The 15,488-nt window shown below is 43.0% G+C and overlaps 1 protein-coding gene across 2 annotated transcripts in view; it reads right to left on the reverse strand.

Moving 5' to 3' along the window:
* The window catches only part of gse1b (Gse1 coiled-coil protein b), a 177,074-nt gene that overhangs the window by 133,250 nt on the left and 28,336 nt on the right, over positions 1-15,488 (reverse strand). The gene's annotated exons all lie outside the window — the stretch shown is intronic.

A 15,488-nucleotide genomic window follows, 5' to 3' on the forward strand; every position in this document is an offset into this window, starting at 1 on the left:
TTATAATTCGAATAGTAAAAAAATCAATACTAATCGAATACTGAAATTACTATTTGAATGGGTATAGTTTTTTAATAATGTGTTGGCTAATGTTAGCAAATCTTGCCCTTCTCACCACATGTAAAAACGAAATGCGTTATATCACGTCTGATGGGCAATAAAGTTAGCAGGTGTAAGCAACACAAAGCATTGTGAGATCTTCGGAGCTATGGTAGAGAGACTGAGTACTGTTAGTACAGAGGGAGTGACAGACTGCAGCTGGGAATCGAAAAAAGGATAGGAAATACTATTTTATTATTTAAATTTAAATCCACCGAGTCAAAATGTTTGTGATCGTTACTTAGCTTGTTCTTTTTTCCTAATTGCGTTGTAAGTTAGAGGAGCTCAGCTGTGAGCTTCATGGAGACAGCTAATGTTAACTTTAGCTGCCCTTGCCACTACACTTGATAGATAATGTTTCATTACAGGGTTCTCTGTTGATTTGTCTTTGCTGCTGGGTGTTCGTGGTTAAAAAAAGGAATGTAAACAAAGCAGTGTGCCAGATATGCAATGCGCCATGACGTAGGTGCCCCTTCAAAGCAATGTTTGAAGTCCCTCTAGTGAACAGAACGTATAACAACATAGTCGCATTGGCAATGCATGAGCCTAAATAAGTGTAGTAAATAATAATGGGGTAAATTTGGGAATTAGATTTTTGGAAATTACACATATGGGTAATGTAGGTGCCAGGTTTTGACAAGGAAGAAGCAAGCATGGAGTAAAAAATACAATATCTCTGGTTCTGCTGCATCAATTTTGATCCTGTTTTTAATGTCCATCGTGAGTCCAGCAATGTTAAAGGAATGCAATGCTAAAATCGGTGGAGTAAGGTGGAGTAAGGTATAGTAGCCTATACCGGGAGTCGTTTACACCTTTGTACAGCTTATGGGAAATTCAATATCTGATTGTGGCACACTGGTTTATCAAAACTATGCTAATACTCTAGTATAGATCATCATACCCATTTAGACAAAAGGTCAAAGAATCATTGGTTTGTATTCACGTCATCACCTCTTCCTCGCTCTGAAGATAAGACTTGATGTCTGATACATGCAGTGAATGTGGGACTACAGATAGTCTATCTGTAGTCTATCTAATCGCAAACTACATCCTATCAACCGGATATTTGTGAGTCTCATAGACAGGATGCAGATGATTATACACACACAAGCGCACACATCGGTTGTAGTACCAGTGATCCCCGGGCCCAGCTGTGCACCAGTAACTACGGAGGTCCTCCATGGAGAGAACGGGCTGGCTTCCAAACCCCAGGCCAGTCAGTGGGCCCTGGCCTGGGCAGAACTCTGTCTCCATGGGCTTCATTACTTGCCAGCTTCTGCTCCATGGAGGTGCATCATGCTACAGCTAATCATCATGTCAAACCGCTTCTGGAGTGCAGAGCCAAGCCACAATAAGGAAACAACACATTTCACTAACACTGCTGCAATCATCTGACCTCATTCCATATGTCCCCAGGTTCTTTTCTGTCTCTGTCTTTAGATACTTAGCAGTGGGGTGAAAGAGTCAGTGGCGATGACTCAGAGAAACTCCCCACATCACTACATCTCTACAGATTTGAAGGAGATGTTGACACTAACATCTGCGGTTCCTTGTTACATAAACAGACAACAGTGTTGCACATAGGGACACTATCAAGTTGTGGCTCGTACAGCACGTGATGTATCTCTGTTATGTATTAAAATTAAAGTCATGATTAAGACTAACATTCAAGACATTCAGCAGATGTCTGTGTGCTCGTATTTACAGAAGGAAAGGTAGAGATATTAAGGAAGAAAGAAGAGAGACAAGGGAAGTTGAGTTGCTTTGTTTGACTCTGTGTGATACACTGTTGCATCCTCAGCCACCCCTTAGCCTCCACCTCCACCGCCCCTACCCCTCCTTTCTTTCTGTTTCTCCACAGGCTGTCTTGGGAAGTGTGATGTTTTTTTAAACGGCGCCGGCTTCATGCGTTTTTATGTCTGCTCATAAAAAAGCAGCTTCCTTTAAAGGCTCTGCTCAACAATGACTCAAGCTCTCGCTGTCACTGGATGACAAGCGGCACTGGGAATGACAACAGAGAGCCAGAGAGAGAGACTGAGAGACAGAGAGAGGGAGAGTCTGAAAGAAAGAAAGAAATACATCTTTTCAGTTTTGGTTTAACTGCTATTTTTACCTGATTCACATTCATAACTAGGAGCTGGCTGCCCAATAGAACCACAGTTCTCTTACTCTCTTATTACTTACAAAAAAGTAATGTCTAGTTGACGCGCCTTGAAATATCTTTGTTGTTAGCACCACTACAATGACTTCCTTTATAAATTTCTCAAACCGTTTCATTCAATGTTTAATGTTTGAGGCTCAAGGGGGTAAAATTAAAAAAGTAACAATAGAAAAGTCCAAAAGTTAATACATATTTGTATACCCCATTAATCATCTCACAAACCCCCTGATTTATCTTGTGAACTTTTGGAAAGGGGTCCCAATCACTATTATGGGAAAGTTTCTCACCCGCAATCTCCTGTTCAGCTCTTGAATTCAAACCTTCAATCCACAAGTGAAAGTAAATTGTAGTATAGACTGTAAGGTCATGTTCAGACCAACTTTAGCCCTGCGTGAAGTATAGCCCCCTCATTTATTTGAATGGGACCAGTCCAGCAATGCAGCAGGGATAATAGAGCAGAGGGCTCCGGCAAAAAAACACTGGCAAAAAGGTTGAACCTGAGTCAACATTAGCCGCAACGCAATGCAACAATATAAAGCAAGATGCACAATGGTCAGTGATCCTAGCACACATTCCTGGTGGATTACTTTGAAACATGAACATTTCTACTCTTTACCTTGCAACTGTTGCAACTTAAGGTAAGATAGTTGCCTACATGATAACTTGGGCAGAGTTGTAAAATCCTACCTCAGAGTCTTCAAATTCACGGATCTGTTACACAAACTGGACTTTCTGAATGTATTTCATGCAACAAACCCCCACCAACGCAGCCCCTTAAGCAGTTTTAACGCAGTGCTTATTTCAGTCTGAATGCCCGCTAATGACACACCAAGGCACTTACATAATGTATTACAGATAGCAGGGGAGTCAGCACACAAACACATTCATCACACGCACAAAGACACAAACCTTGCACACTAACATGCACACAGCTGGCTCACATGCAGGCCCCAAGAGGCAGACCTCAGCCTAACCATAAAGTGCCCCACCACACACAGCCACACACACACAAACTCCATAAGACTTCATACATCGCTACCTCCATCTCAATCCCTTACCACCCCCCACCCATCAGCCCCTTCCTCTATCACCCCTCACCCCCTCCTCTCTCTCTATTGCAGCCCACCTGGTAGTGATCCCATCTGGATCTGTCGGGGTGTGAGATGTATTTTAAGGCCACATTAATAGCTACCCAGTGACCACATTAAGAAGCTACATCTCTTGATCACACTTCCCAACCTGTGTTCCTTCTCTCTCTCTCCATCTATCTCTCTCTTATCTCTTTCTCTCTGTACTGCCTCAAACCATTCCACATTCCCTGTCTTCCAGTCCTTGTGAGAGTGTCACCGGGCTTAACAAGATCGATCACTCCTAACTCTGTGTACTCCCTGCTAAATCAATGGTTCTTTGTCTCATTAAGCACTGGAAGGAAGTCTTCCTGTGTTCTTAGAGTTGTGTGTGTGTGTGTGTGTGTGTGTGTGTGTGTGTGTGTGTGTGTGTGTGTGTGTGTGTGTGTGTGTGTGTGTGTGTTGAGTGAGAAAAAGAGGCATCGGGAAAGAAATAGAGAGAGAGAAAGAGAGTTTGGTACTGTAGAGGTGTAATGTAAAGGGAGAATCTCATTGCAATTAGAGTTTATCCTGGGACACAGTCAGCCCATTAAATCGAGCTGTGATCTACTACTTCCTGGGAGGGCAGGAAGGCAAAGAAGGTGGGCATACTGTAGGTAAAAAGAGAACTTATGTGGACGGTCAGAACAAGAGAGAGAGGTATAAGGGATAAAGAAAGAGAGACTGTGTGTGTGTGTGTGTGTGTGTGTGTGTGTGTGTGTGTGTGTGTGTGTGTGTGTGTGTGTGTGTTTAGTGCAGTGTTGCAAGAAGTGAGCCAAACCTCACCGCTGACTTGGCCAGGGCCTCTGGAGCCAGAGAGAAAGCCCTGCTAACCACAAACTCTCTTTCTGTGTCTCTCTCACATACACTCCCTTGCTGAAAGTGTCTCACTGTGTGAATACGTCATTTCAAAACATGTGTTATTGGCCAGGAGAGCAAGGGAAGTAGCTTGAGAAAGAGAGGGGGCCATAGAGGAAGAAAAACGGCAGCCTCTGGGACAAAGTGAGTGGAGAACAACGCAGCAATTCACTCTCATCCTGAGCAAAGCAAAAAGGAAACACACTCTCTCGCTCCACTTGTGCTACCCTCTCTCATCTCCTGCCCTCACCACTCCACTGTATTTAAATTCCTGTCGCTGTAGCTCATTATATTTCCCAAATGCACCAGAGTAGGTGGTTGCATCGCTGCACTCTAAGTCAATATCGGGACTGCAGAGCCATGAAAATGAGTAAGGATAGGGGCTCTTCACACAGCAGCACTGTGTAAAAAGGCCTGGGAGTGCTCATCTACAGCATGGCTGCTCTCTGCCCTTTTATATTCCACAGTGACACTACATTAGCTGCCCCTGGATGAGCACAAAGTCTTCAAGCCCTGTTCTGCGTCCCTGTGCTCAGATATACAGCAAACACCAGAATGTAAGTATTTGGGTGTTGCAGTGCAAAATATTGAGAAGAGAGGAAGAAACAGAATGACATCCCAAGCAACAAGTAGGTTTCAGATTAGGCTTGGGCTTATATTTTCAAATCGTCCAATCGTGGTTACTCGGCGATCTCGAGTAACCACGATTTGACGATTTGAAAATCTGACAGGCTGGCTACGTTGAACACGTAATTGTACGTAACATATTATGCATATAGTGTATTGTATCATTTCCCGTTGAGGATGCTTCTTTTTTGCTTCGGTAGGTCTACGCAGTTAATTTTGTCATGTTGTTCATTACAGCGGCTAATTCCGCTTTACATTTAGACACACTAAACTAGTTCACTCAAGCACTCATAGCTCTCTCCTTTCAACAACTTTGTTGCTAATCCTATGGTTGTTTACACACTATTCCGTTCTGTTAGCTAAGTAGTTAGCAATGGTTTCTCCCTCTCACTCTCCTGCTCTCTGTTGATCAGCATGTCAAATAGATATTCCTCTGCCTATACAGTGATAATTGCAAATGTAGTTTATTTGTTGGTTGGAGGCGAGACTCCGCACCACGGAAACTCGATCATTAACTTTAGCTGCTGTAATTCAGCCCCCAGAAGTCAGAGCGGGCTGACCTAATCAGCATAGCCCATCAGGAATCATGGAAAAGAGACGGCAAACTGGTTTGTAATTTAGTGTGATTCAAATCCACTCGTCACTTGTGGTGATTGAGCTTCAAGGAAAAACCAATCGCCCATCATTCCTTTAATCATCGATCTACGATGTGATCACCAATCAGCACGAGCCTATTTCAGATGCGAACACACCAAGCCTGTCAGACAATTAAATGTAATTGGAGTAAGAAGGTGGAGCGATGCTGGAAAAAATGAAAAGTGAAGAATACCAGCTGGTGAAAAGGTCTCTCACCTCAACTGGTCAGTCTGTCTCGTCAGGGCAACCCCCTGAACACCCGGACAGCAGACACCACACACACACACCGAGACATAATCAGACACACACACCTCTGTCTGTGTCACAACAAGCTTGTGGGAAGGTTGAGAAGTGTTGCTAAAAGGGGGTGGATGCAGGCTTTCTTTAGCATGTTTGTTTTCTTTAGCACGCTGAAGGTTGAGGCAAAGCTACACAGACCTGTGTGTGTGTGTGTGTGTGTGTGTGTGTAGGCAAAGACAAAAGAAGCATATGGCAGCAGCAGCCAAGGCTGTAAATTAAACATAGAGGAGGATTAGACAATGGATGTGTGCTCTAAGACACAGAGACAGCACTGAGCCAGGGGCGGAGCAGACCACTGCAAGACCAGAATCAGGGGTAGAGTGTGTGTGTGTGTGTGTGTGTGTGTGTGTGTGTGTGTGTGTGTGTGTGTGTGTGTGTGTTAACCAAATATTAACACTTGGAACAAACAAATGAGGTGACTAACTGCCATGAAAGCATTATAAAGCAATACAAAGATAAAGAAAATGAGAAAGACAGAAGGGAGAGAAACATATAAAAGCCTTTAATGACAGTGACACAGGTCAACAAGAATGGAAGCAACATGAAGACGACCCCACCCCTCTTGCAACTAAAGAGAACTGTACCCCTCTGCTCCAAACCAGACAGCTGCTGTTGAGCTGAAGCAAAGCTGCATCTCTGTCAATATCATTACTGAAGCTCTTCTCAAATACACAATCCAACAAATGCTGCACACACTCATCATACACATGGCTAGGCATGCATACTGTGCATAAATACTCCAACATTGGTTAACAGTTAAAGGAAAACTGATGGACACATGGAAAGGGAGACACAAGGAAACTTTCAGGAAAAACTCTGAAAGAGAACACTATTTATAATGTATAGTAAATAAACACATTTCAAGGTTAAGCCCTCAGAAAGATTATACAGCCATTTTAGGAGTATATTTTCCCCCTCAGTTGCACAGATAATGTGATCAGAATCAGAATCAGAAATACTTTAATAATCCCAGGGGGAAATTATTTTTGTTACAAACAACATATATTATCCAGACTTTTAACATATATAATAAAAACAAATATACAGTAATAATATATAAAATATGAAATGTACAATGTTAATGTGCAAAATATGAAATGTACAATGTTACTATAGACAGTGGTAGAATGCAACTAAGTACTCATCTACTGTACTTGTATACAAGGTTGATGTTTTTATGGTAAATGGCTGCATTTATATAGCGCTTTAATCCAAAGGGCTTTCAAATGTTGCTGTTTCTTACATACTTTTACTTCAGTCACGTTATAGCAATCATACCCACAGCTGGCTGTGTAACTGTAGAGATAGGCCATTAGGAAACTGTCCAACTCAAGCACATTATATATTATATGGTGTTTCTAATAGGTGTAGAATCTAATGCAAAACATGCCCCTCGAACTCAGGACAATTATGGCACTAAGGTTATCATTATCATGTTGAAAATGTTATGGTATTATGGCCTGGGTTACCCTGTAGTGCTGGGCCCTACTGATGTGTAATTCTGGTTTTAGTTTACCTGCCAGATCTCTTACAATTTGGCACTAAATGTCTGACATGGGATTAGAAACAGAATCTGTACCACATGAACCATATCACAGACCCGTCACCTGAGCTTACACGCTTTATACATAACGTGCACATCCACACACAGCACTTAAAAATTGAAGCTCATTGCAAGCCTCTATCTCAGTGTAAAATAGGGGAGATGGGGGGAGAGATAGAGAGAGTATGGTTTAGGGTAATTTGTCACTGTCTCATTACTGGGCCACATAAAGCAGGGAGGGAGGGTTAAGGAGGCGGAGAAAATGCAATAATATAAAAACCAAGAGAATGAGAAGAGATGGAGGGAAGGCATGAAGAGGGCCAGGTTATCCTAATTCAATAATGGGAATCAGTTGGGAGAAGATGAAACTGATGTGTACCTAACTTGAGTTCCTGAATAAACATTTGACTCTGAGAACAGCAGCAGCAGTTTGGGGACAAATGCACTTCAATCAGTACTCAAAGCTGACTTTTGTGAGAGAGCTTTTCAGGGCCACACAATCACACACAAAAAATTACTCTTTAAATTACCCACATACTATGTAAGCACACACACGGGGGGGGGGGTGGACAGACAGACAGACGAACAACCATAATCACACACACAGGAGGTAAAGGTGATCTGCTGGAGCCATAATGAGGGAACACTGTTGTTGTGATCCTCTCACTGCAGCTCTGATTACAGCCTGGTGTTCAGTTTCTACGCTAGGAGTAAACACATGAGAACACCACTGCTGTGGGGATTGGACAATACAGCGCACACACACACACACACACACACACACACACACACACACACACACACACACACACACACACACACACAGGTTTGGTTTGCAACACATACAGAGGCAGAGCAACAGAGCCGGAACGTGAATGACGCATACTGCCTTCATGTGTGTAAGTTTAGTAGGCTGCATCCCAACTTTCCCCGCTCGCAGTCTGTCTCGGAAGACAAAGCGTGGCCTTATTGCCCTCAGCTCATTAGCAGCGGCAGAGAAAGAGACAAACAACACATATGCACAGATATTCACACAAAGCCTTGCTTTCTCACTCTCATGCTATGGACTTCCGGCAGTTTAATGGCATTCTGCAGCAGGTAAAACAGTGTATTCTGCATACTGATTAACTAAAAGGACCGATGCATATCTGACACGTCGTCCCACCACTTGTTTTCTGTTACGAAATCATTAATAAACTATATTGGTAACATCACCCTGCCTTGAGCAAGTCACTGTGGTATTCTGAGTGAACTACAATATGTCTTTTTACTGCCTGTCAGTGGCTTTACAGAGCTTCCAGCCTGCCATCAGGGATTAGCTCAATACTCAATTCTCCACTCAATCTCACTACCACATGCTATATAAGAGGATATGTATGTGTGTGTGTGTGTGTGTGTGTGTGTGTGTGTGTGTGTGTGTGTGTGTGTGTTTGTGTCTGCGCATGCACATGTATGCGCCGCATGTGTGTTAATGCGTGCATGTTTATACACTCAGGGGTGATATTAGTTAATCATAGCCTTCACTCAGCATAAATAAAGACCAATTACTGTGCTTCCCTATGGGCCCTTCACTATTAGCACACTAAAGACCCCAAAGTGTGCTGCCCCATAGCTAATACAGCCTTGGTATAACAGTCAGCCTGCTGAATCATGATGATAAGCACCACAAAGGGTAACAGAAGGACAACATTCACAACATCATAAAGACTGGGGCTGGATTAGCCATATGTGCCCCAATGCAGATCAGTAAGTATAAAAAATAAAATTAAAAAATATGATAATAATCAGAATAATTTATACCTTCTCAGTAATGAATAAGCTTCAGAATTAGCTTCACTTTCTTTGCCAAGTACAGAGGGATTTGTGTTGCTTAAACTGGTACCAATGTGATTGCTGGGGGGAAGTGAGAGAGATGCACTTGGTAATAGACTAAACGTATCATTACATATACAGTACAGTTAGTCTTCTATCACAATGTTCATGTGAACTATATTGTTACATAATACATTAGCCTTTATATCAATCCCAGTTCAGGAGGTCAAATTACCTCCTGCCTGTAGGGTTCAAACATCACTAAATCGGCTTATAGCTAACACAAAAAAATACAGCCCAGACAACAAGGCCCTAACAAAGGAGGGCTTAACGCAAAATATTTGGTATCAAGATAAAGGACTCTGGCTCTCCCACATCTCATTTTATCAGGCACCTGAAAACGCAGCCTGATAGATTTGCAAACATGTTTAGCTCATCATCTAACGTTAGCTTGCTTGTTGATTTAGCTACGACCTACGAGAGGAGTTAACCTCTCGTAGCTGTCGTTCACTAGATGTTATAAAAAGATGAATGAGCATTTGTTTGTTTGCCAAATGGGTAGTCGATTTGCGTAATCATTTACATCCGGCTGGCTGCCATCGCGTTAATTATTAACATTGGCTGCAAACAGGTTACAGGTTTATTGTTGATCATGTGACTTTACAGTTTTATTTAGTTAACATTACACTGGGTTTGAGAGTCTGGGGCATGTGATGATAAGTTGTCATTAGTTGGAGACCCAGCTCACATTACATGGTTGTGCTCTGTAAGTCGAAAATAGGTTACAGTTATTGCTAATAATTTTAGCAACATTTTCCTGACAACCTGAGTACCAGTCTATAACCATTTTTGTAATAGTCTGTTTACAGTGATTATATACCAAACAACTAATTAAGCTAATACTGTATGACTAATAGATAAAGGAGTAATAATAACATATGACATGCTTTGAATTCCTTATCTATAGCTATGCAGTGTTGGATGGAACAAAGCAGGTGATACAACTCTCAGTATAACCACCAGAGACTTGAGACTTGACCTCGAGCTCCAAGACTTGTGAGCATCTCTGCTCCAAAGGAATGGGCTACGCCAGGAGACATTCAATGCTGATGCACCCTTTAACAAGCAAATCCTGCTGTTAAGTTTAGACTACTCCTGTTTATCTTTTCGTACAGTCAACTGCTAACTTTTGCCATGTGATATTTACCAAGTTAAACATACCGTCAGTTACAACACTAAGAAAACCAAAAACTGTGCCACTGGTTTCACAGTGCCATCTTCCTTTGTCCTTTCTTTAAGTGGATGTTCACATGCATACAAGTGACACAGCAGCTGGAGACGTGTGCTTCACAGCTCAAAATACACACACACATAAACACAAACAAAGTGGACCCTTGCTGGCAGCCACTCATCAGCCAGAGAGGCCAACCTAATTTGGAGGATAGGCTCCTCTCTGCCTGCTGGGGAGGCAGCAGGGATTATGAGCCTTTATGCACACTAATCTAGTTTAGCCACGCTGGGAGAGGAAATCTGTGTGTGTATGTGTGCATGTGTTTTGTGTGTGTGTGTGTGTGTGTGTGTTTGAAAGAGAGAGAGAGAAAGGGAAACAGTAAAAAGGGAAGATACATGAACATGGTGCATAAGCATGTGTGCATTTGTGCAAGTGTGTGGGTTTGTGCATGTGTGTGTGCCCAGCAACCCAGTCTGTTTGAGGAGAGATAGGGAGGCTCTCAAACCGGTTAGAGATGTGGCTTAGCCTCTTGTCCTCTGACGGCTGCTGGCAGTAACTACATAGGAACACTTTACACATACACAAAAAAAACACACAAAACATAGGTAAGACTGACACACAAATAAGCTCACTCCTACTGGTATGAGCAAAGATACAAAACTGTAGGTATGTACATCTCAGATTGAATGGTAGTGGGAAATGTTTGTGTGTATGGGGGGGGGGCTGTCCTGTCCTGCCTTACACATGCACACACACACACACACACACACACACACACACACACACACACACACACACACACACACACACACACACACACACACAGGTTTGTGGCACTATCTTTGTGGGGACCCGTCATTGACATAATGCATTCCCTAGCCCCTTACCCTAACCTTAACCATCACAACTAAATGCCTAATCTTAACCCTTACCCTCACCCTAACCATAACCTCATGCTATCCCTAATCCTAAATACAAGTCTTAATCCTCAAACAGCCCTTTAAACTTTTGGCCCCACAAAGCTGTTGGGACCCCACAAGTATACTGGACTCCTGGTTTTTGGACCCCATGAATATAGTTAAACAAGCCCACACACACACACACACACACACACACACACACACACACACACACACACACACACACACACACACACACACACACACAGGACATTTCAAAACCTGTCTGCTATGTGTGAGCTCACTGCTTAAAATGTGTGTATCTCATGTCTTGTGTAATTGGCTTGTTGGCTGGGTCAAGTTGGTCAGAGAAGCCAATACATTATGATACCTCTGTTCTCTGTTTGTGTGTGTGTGTGTGTGTGTGTGTGTGTGTGTGTGTGTGTGTGTGTGTGTGTTGCCGGTGAAGCGTGAGCATGAGGGTGAATTGGCTAGAAGCACCGACACATTCCAAAACAAAGGAGACAGATCTCAAGGCCAAACCAGAGCTGGGACCACACTGGGAATTAAAGAGGAAGACTTCAGGGGGAGAGAAAGAGAGAGCGAGTTTGGAGAAAGTGAGAGAGAGAGAGAGAGAGAGAGAGAGAGAGAAAGAGAGAGAGAGAGAGAGAGAGAGAGAGAGAGAGAGAGTGAGTGGGCACAGACTCTACAAGCTTACAATGTGTATGAGCACTGGCTTGAGTAATTACAGACTTGCCTGGTGTGTGGAGCCGAGAGTCTACCACAACACAGCCCAAGTGATGACACCATACACCACACACATGCACACACATACACACACGCACACACAACAGCAATTACTGTAAAAAGTATTTAAACAGCTGCTCCATAACCCTATTCCTCAAAACCACATATACATTCATGCACACTTTCCAAGCCACCCAGTGGTACAGAATGACTTGAACTGCTGCACAAGGAAGATCATTTTCACACACAAAAATGGACATGCAAATACAAACACACACACGCACATTCAAGCCCAGGCGATTAGATTCAATCTGCTTTAAATATACAACATATGTAATCCAATCCACTTCCTTCCTGTGTACCTACTGGAGTCTCCATTTTTTATCAACTGGCGATCTCCACCTCTGCTTTTGTCCAGCTTCAAGACCTGTCCTGAGTGGAGCACTGTCCCCATCTGGTGGCTAATGATATCATTACATATTTTGCACACGTCACTGCCAAGAAGCACTTGCAGCCTATGATAACGTCTAACGATATTGAAATGTCGTTTAAAAAAGGACAAACTCGATTTTCACTCATGCATGTAAAAAATTAAGAGTTTCCATGACGTCTCCAGCATAAGGAAACAGAAACAGAGAATCTCTCCAGACTGCAGTTACTTGGAACAAATCAAACAGCGACGGCAGACGCCGGTGGTTTTGATCTTTGGAGTCGGACACAAATTCTCTAACTGGATATCTATTTGTCCCACAGCACTTCATGATAATAAGCACTACATACAGTACAGAGACAGGGAAAGATGGAGAGACTGACAGTAAGACGGACAGAAAGAAAGAAATTCTAAAATGCCTGATGTCACATTTACTTAAACATTCATTTAAATTCACTGTGCGCTGTGCATATAGGCCTAGCCATTTTCATTTTTTTAAATATGTGTTCATAAAAAGGTTATGCACTGCATGATATATATATAGTTCTTCAAATATAGTTCTTGTTTGTGGTTGCATAACATAAATACATTCTACAGCACAAATAAAACACATTTTGGTTTGTATGGAGATTGTACTCTATGCAACTGACACTCAGTTCACCCTACTTAAAGTTTAATGTCGAGGTCTTGCTTTAGTTGAATTGGGATATAAACACACACACACACACACACACACACACACACACACACACACACACACACACACACACACACACACACACACACACACACACACACACACACACAGAGGCTATGCAGTAAGTGGAGCCACACATGAGTCATGGTGGCCACTTTTTTCTTTCTTTCTCCCTCTCTCCTTTTTACTCTCCCTTGCATGTCATCTTTTGGTCCCACATGTTGTTTCTTCACTCTCTTCTGATCATCTGCCATCTTCCCTCACCTCCTCATCCTCCTCCTCCTGTCCCTCCTGCCACTACAATTTTACTATTCAACCTTTCTCACAGCCTTTCCTCTCTCCATCCCTGGCCCCCCTAATCGTCTCCCTTCTCTTATGCTCATACACTTATCTCCCTCTGTGAGTTATTACACCCACTCCTCTGTTATCAGTTCCATGTGGAATCTGCCTCAGAAAGACATTTCCTCCTGGACTGTAGTATCAAAGACGTCAGAGACATAAATGTTTGCTCTGACAAAAAAGACAAAGATAGATGGAAAGATAGAAGGATAGATCGCTAGATAGATAGTTATACAATTTAACTTTTGTCTGTTGCTACAGCCTAATTGCTGTTACACCAATGAAGTAATTAAATTGCTCCATTAAGACAAAGAGACAACAGGACTGATGGAAGGATCTGCCAAAGACAGACAGGGAGAGGGAGAAAAAAGAGGCAAGCGCAATATATAACATTTACAAGGGGATTAGTGTACAGCAGTACAGGACATGAAGACCCCCACACATCAACTCTAAACTTGGTAAGGTAGAACATCTGTGGTGGAGTGGGAGGGATGAAGATGAGGAGGACGAGGAGGAGGAAGGAGAGGAGAAGGTCAGGGGTAAACAGAGAAAGAAAGAGAGAGTGGGGAGAGAGGGGAGGGAAAGGAAAAAGGAAAAGAGCAGATCAAAGCATGAGAGCTTTGTGCTCCCTCTCTTGGCAAGACTCTGTGGCTGTGTATGTGTGTGTGTGTGTGTGTGTGTGTGTGTGTGTGTGTGTGTGTGTGTGTGTGCGTGTGTTTGTGTTTGTCTGTGTGCAGTGTGTGTGCGCACACGCATGCCTGTGCTCCTGGCAGACTCAGACTAGGCATTAAAATTATTGGTGCCGCCAGCATGCCGCGGCCCCCACTGAAAAGGGAGGGAGGTGAGCAGGGAGGGCAGGAGGGAGGAAGGGAGGGAGTCACCAAGTGCTAATCAGACCCATGTGTGTGTGGCCAGCGCTGCTCTGAACAGCTGTTCCCAGGCTGAGGATCTGGCCACCACACACACACACACACACACACACACACACACACACACACACACACACACACACACACACACACACAAGACTGTAAAGACATACAGGTATAATCAGTTTACAGTTAACACAAACACCACCTTGGCCTGCATGTATATGCTTTTATAAAAAGTGTATGATAAATAGAAAATAGAGATCGTGGGTTACCTTTGTAATTTGTTCATTTTTTTTGCATGTTTTTTGGCAACACAGATTTGGATTTTCACAGATAAAAAAAATTACAAGTGAAACAGACATTGCAACGATTATTGCAAAATAAAAGAAACGAAGAGAGTGATAGAGGTATGGAAGTGGCATGTCTTTTCCTCCCTTGACCAGGTGGATGACAGGAAGAGTCAGAGCAGAGGGAGGAAGCTCTGCTATTTATTCTATCAATGGAGGGAGGAAGAGACCCCCACTTTATAGTACAACCCATCCATTAAACACACACACACACACACACACACACACACACACACACACACCACTCTACAATGAGGAGGGCATCTTTCTTGTTTAGATTCGCTGTTTCGGTTTTAGTAATTTGATCTTTATGCTGCAACAGTGCCCTCTGAAACAAAGATACTGTAGAAGAAGGATTTTGTGTGTGTGTGTGTGTGTGTGTGTGTGTGTGTGTGTGTGTGTGTGTGTAACGAGGCAGAGTTGTGATGAGCCTTGGGGAATGGGTCTCTTTGTGGTGGGCAGGGAAGTAGAGGAATGTCTGGAATCTCCCCAGAGGATGCAGGGTCTGTCCGGTCAACTAACTCTCTCTCTCTCTCTCTCTCTCTCTCTCTCTCTCTCTCTCTCTCTCTCGCTCTCTCATGTATAGATGTATGGCATAAAGATGTGGCTATACGCCTGCAGAAAAAACACAGCCGCTGATATGAGTGTAAAAGGATTTGGAGCCAATAAAGTTCACTAACAGCCTGGGAGCAAATAAAATAAAGCTTTTAGCAGAGGCCTTGGCCTGTGTGTGTGTGTGTGTGTGTGTGTGTGTGTGTGTGTGTGTGTGTGTGTGTGTGTGTGT

Source organism: Sander vitreus, chromosome 1, assembly GCF_031162955.1.
Source record: "Sander vitreus isolate 19-12246 chromosome 1, sanVit1, whole genome shotgun sequence".
Lineage (NCBI taxonomy): Eukaryota > Metazoa > Chordata > Actinopteri > Perciformes > Percidae > Sander > Sander vitreus.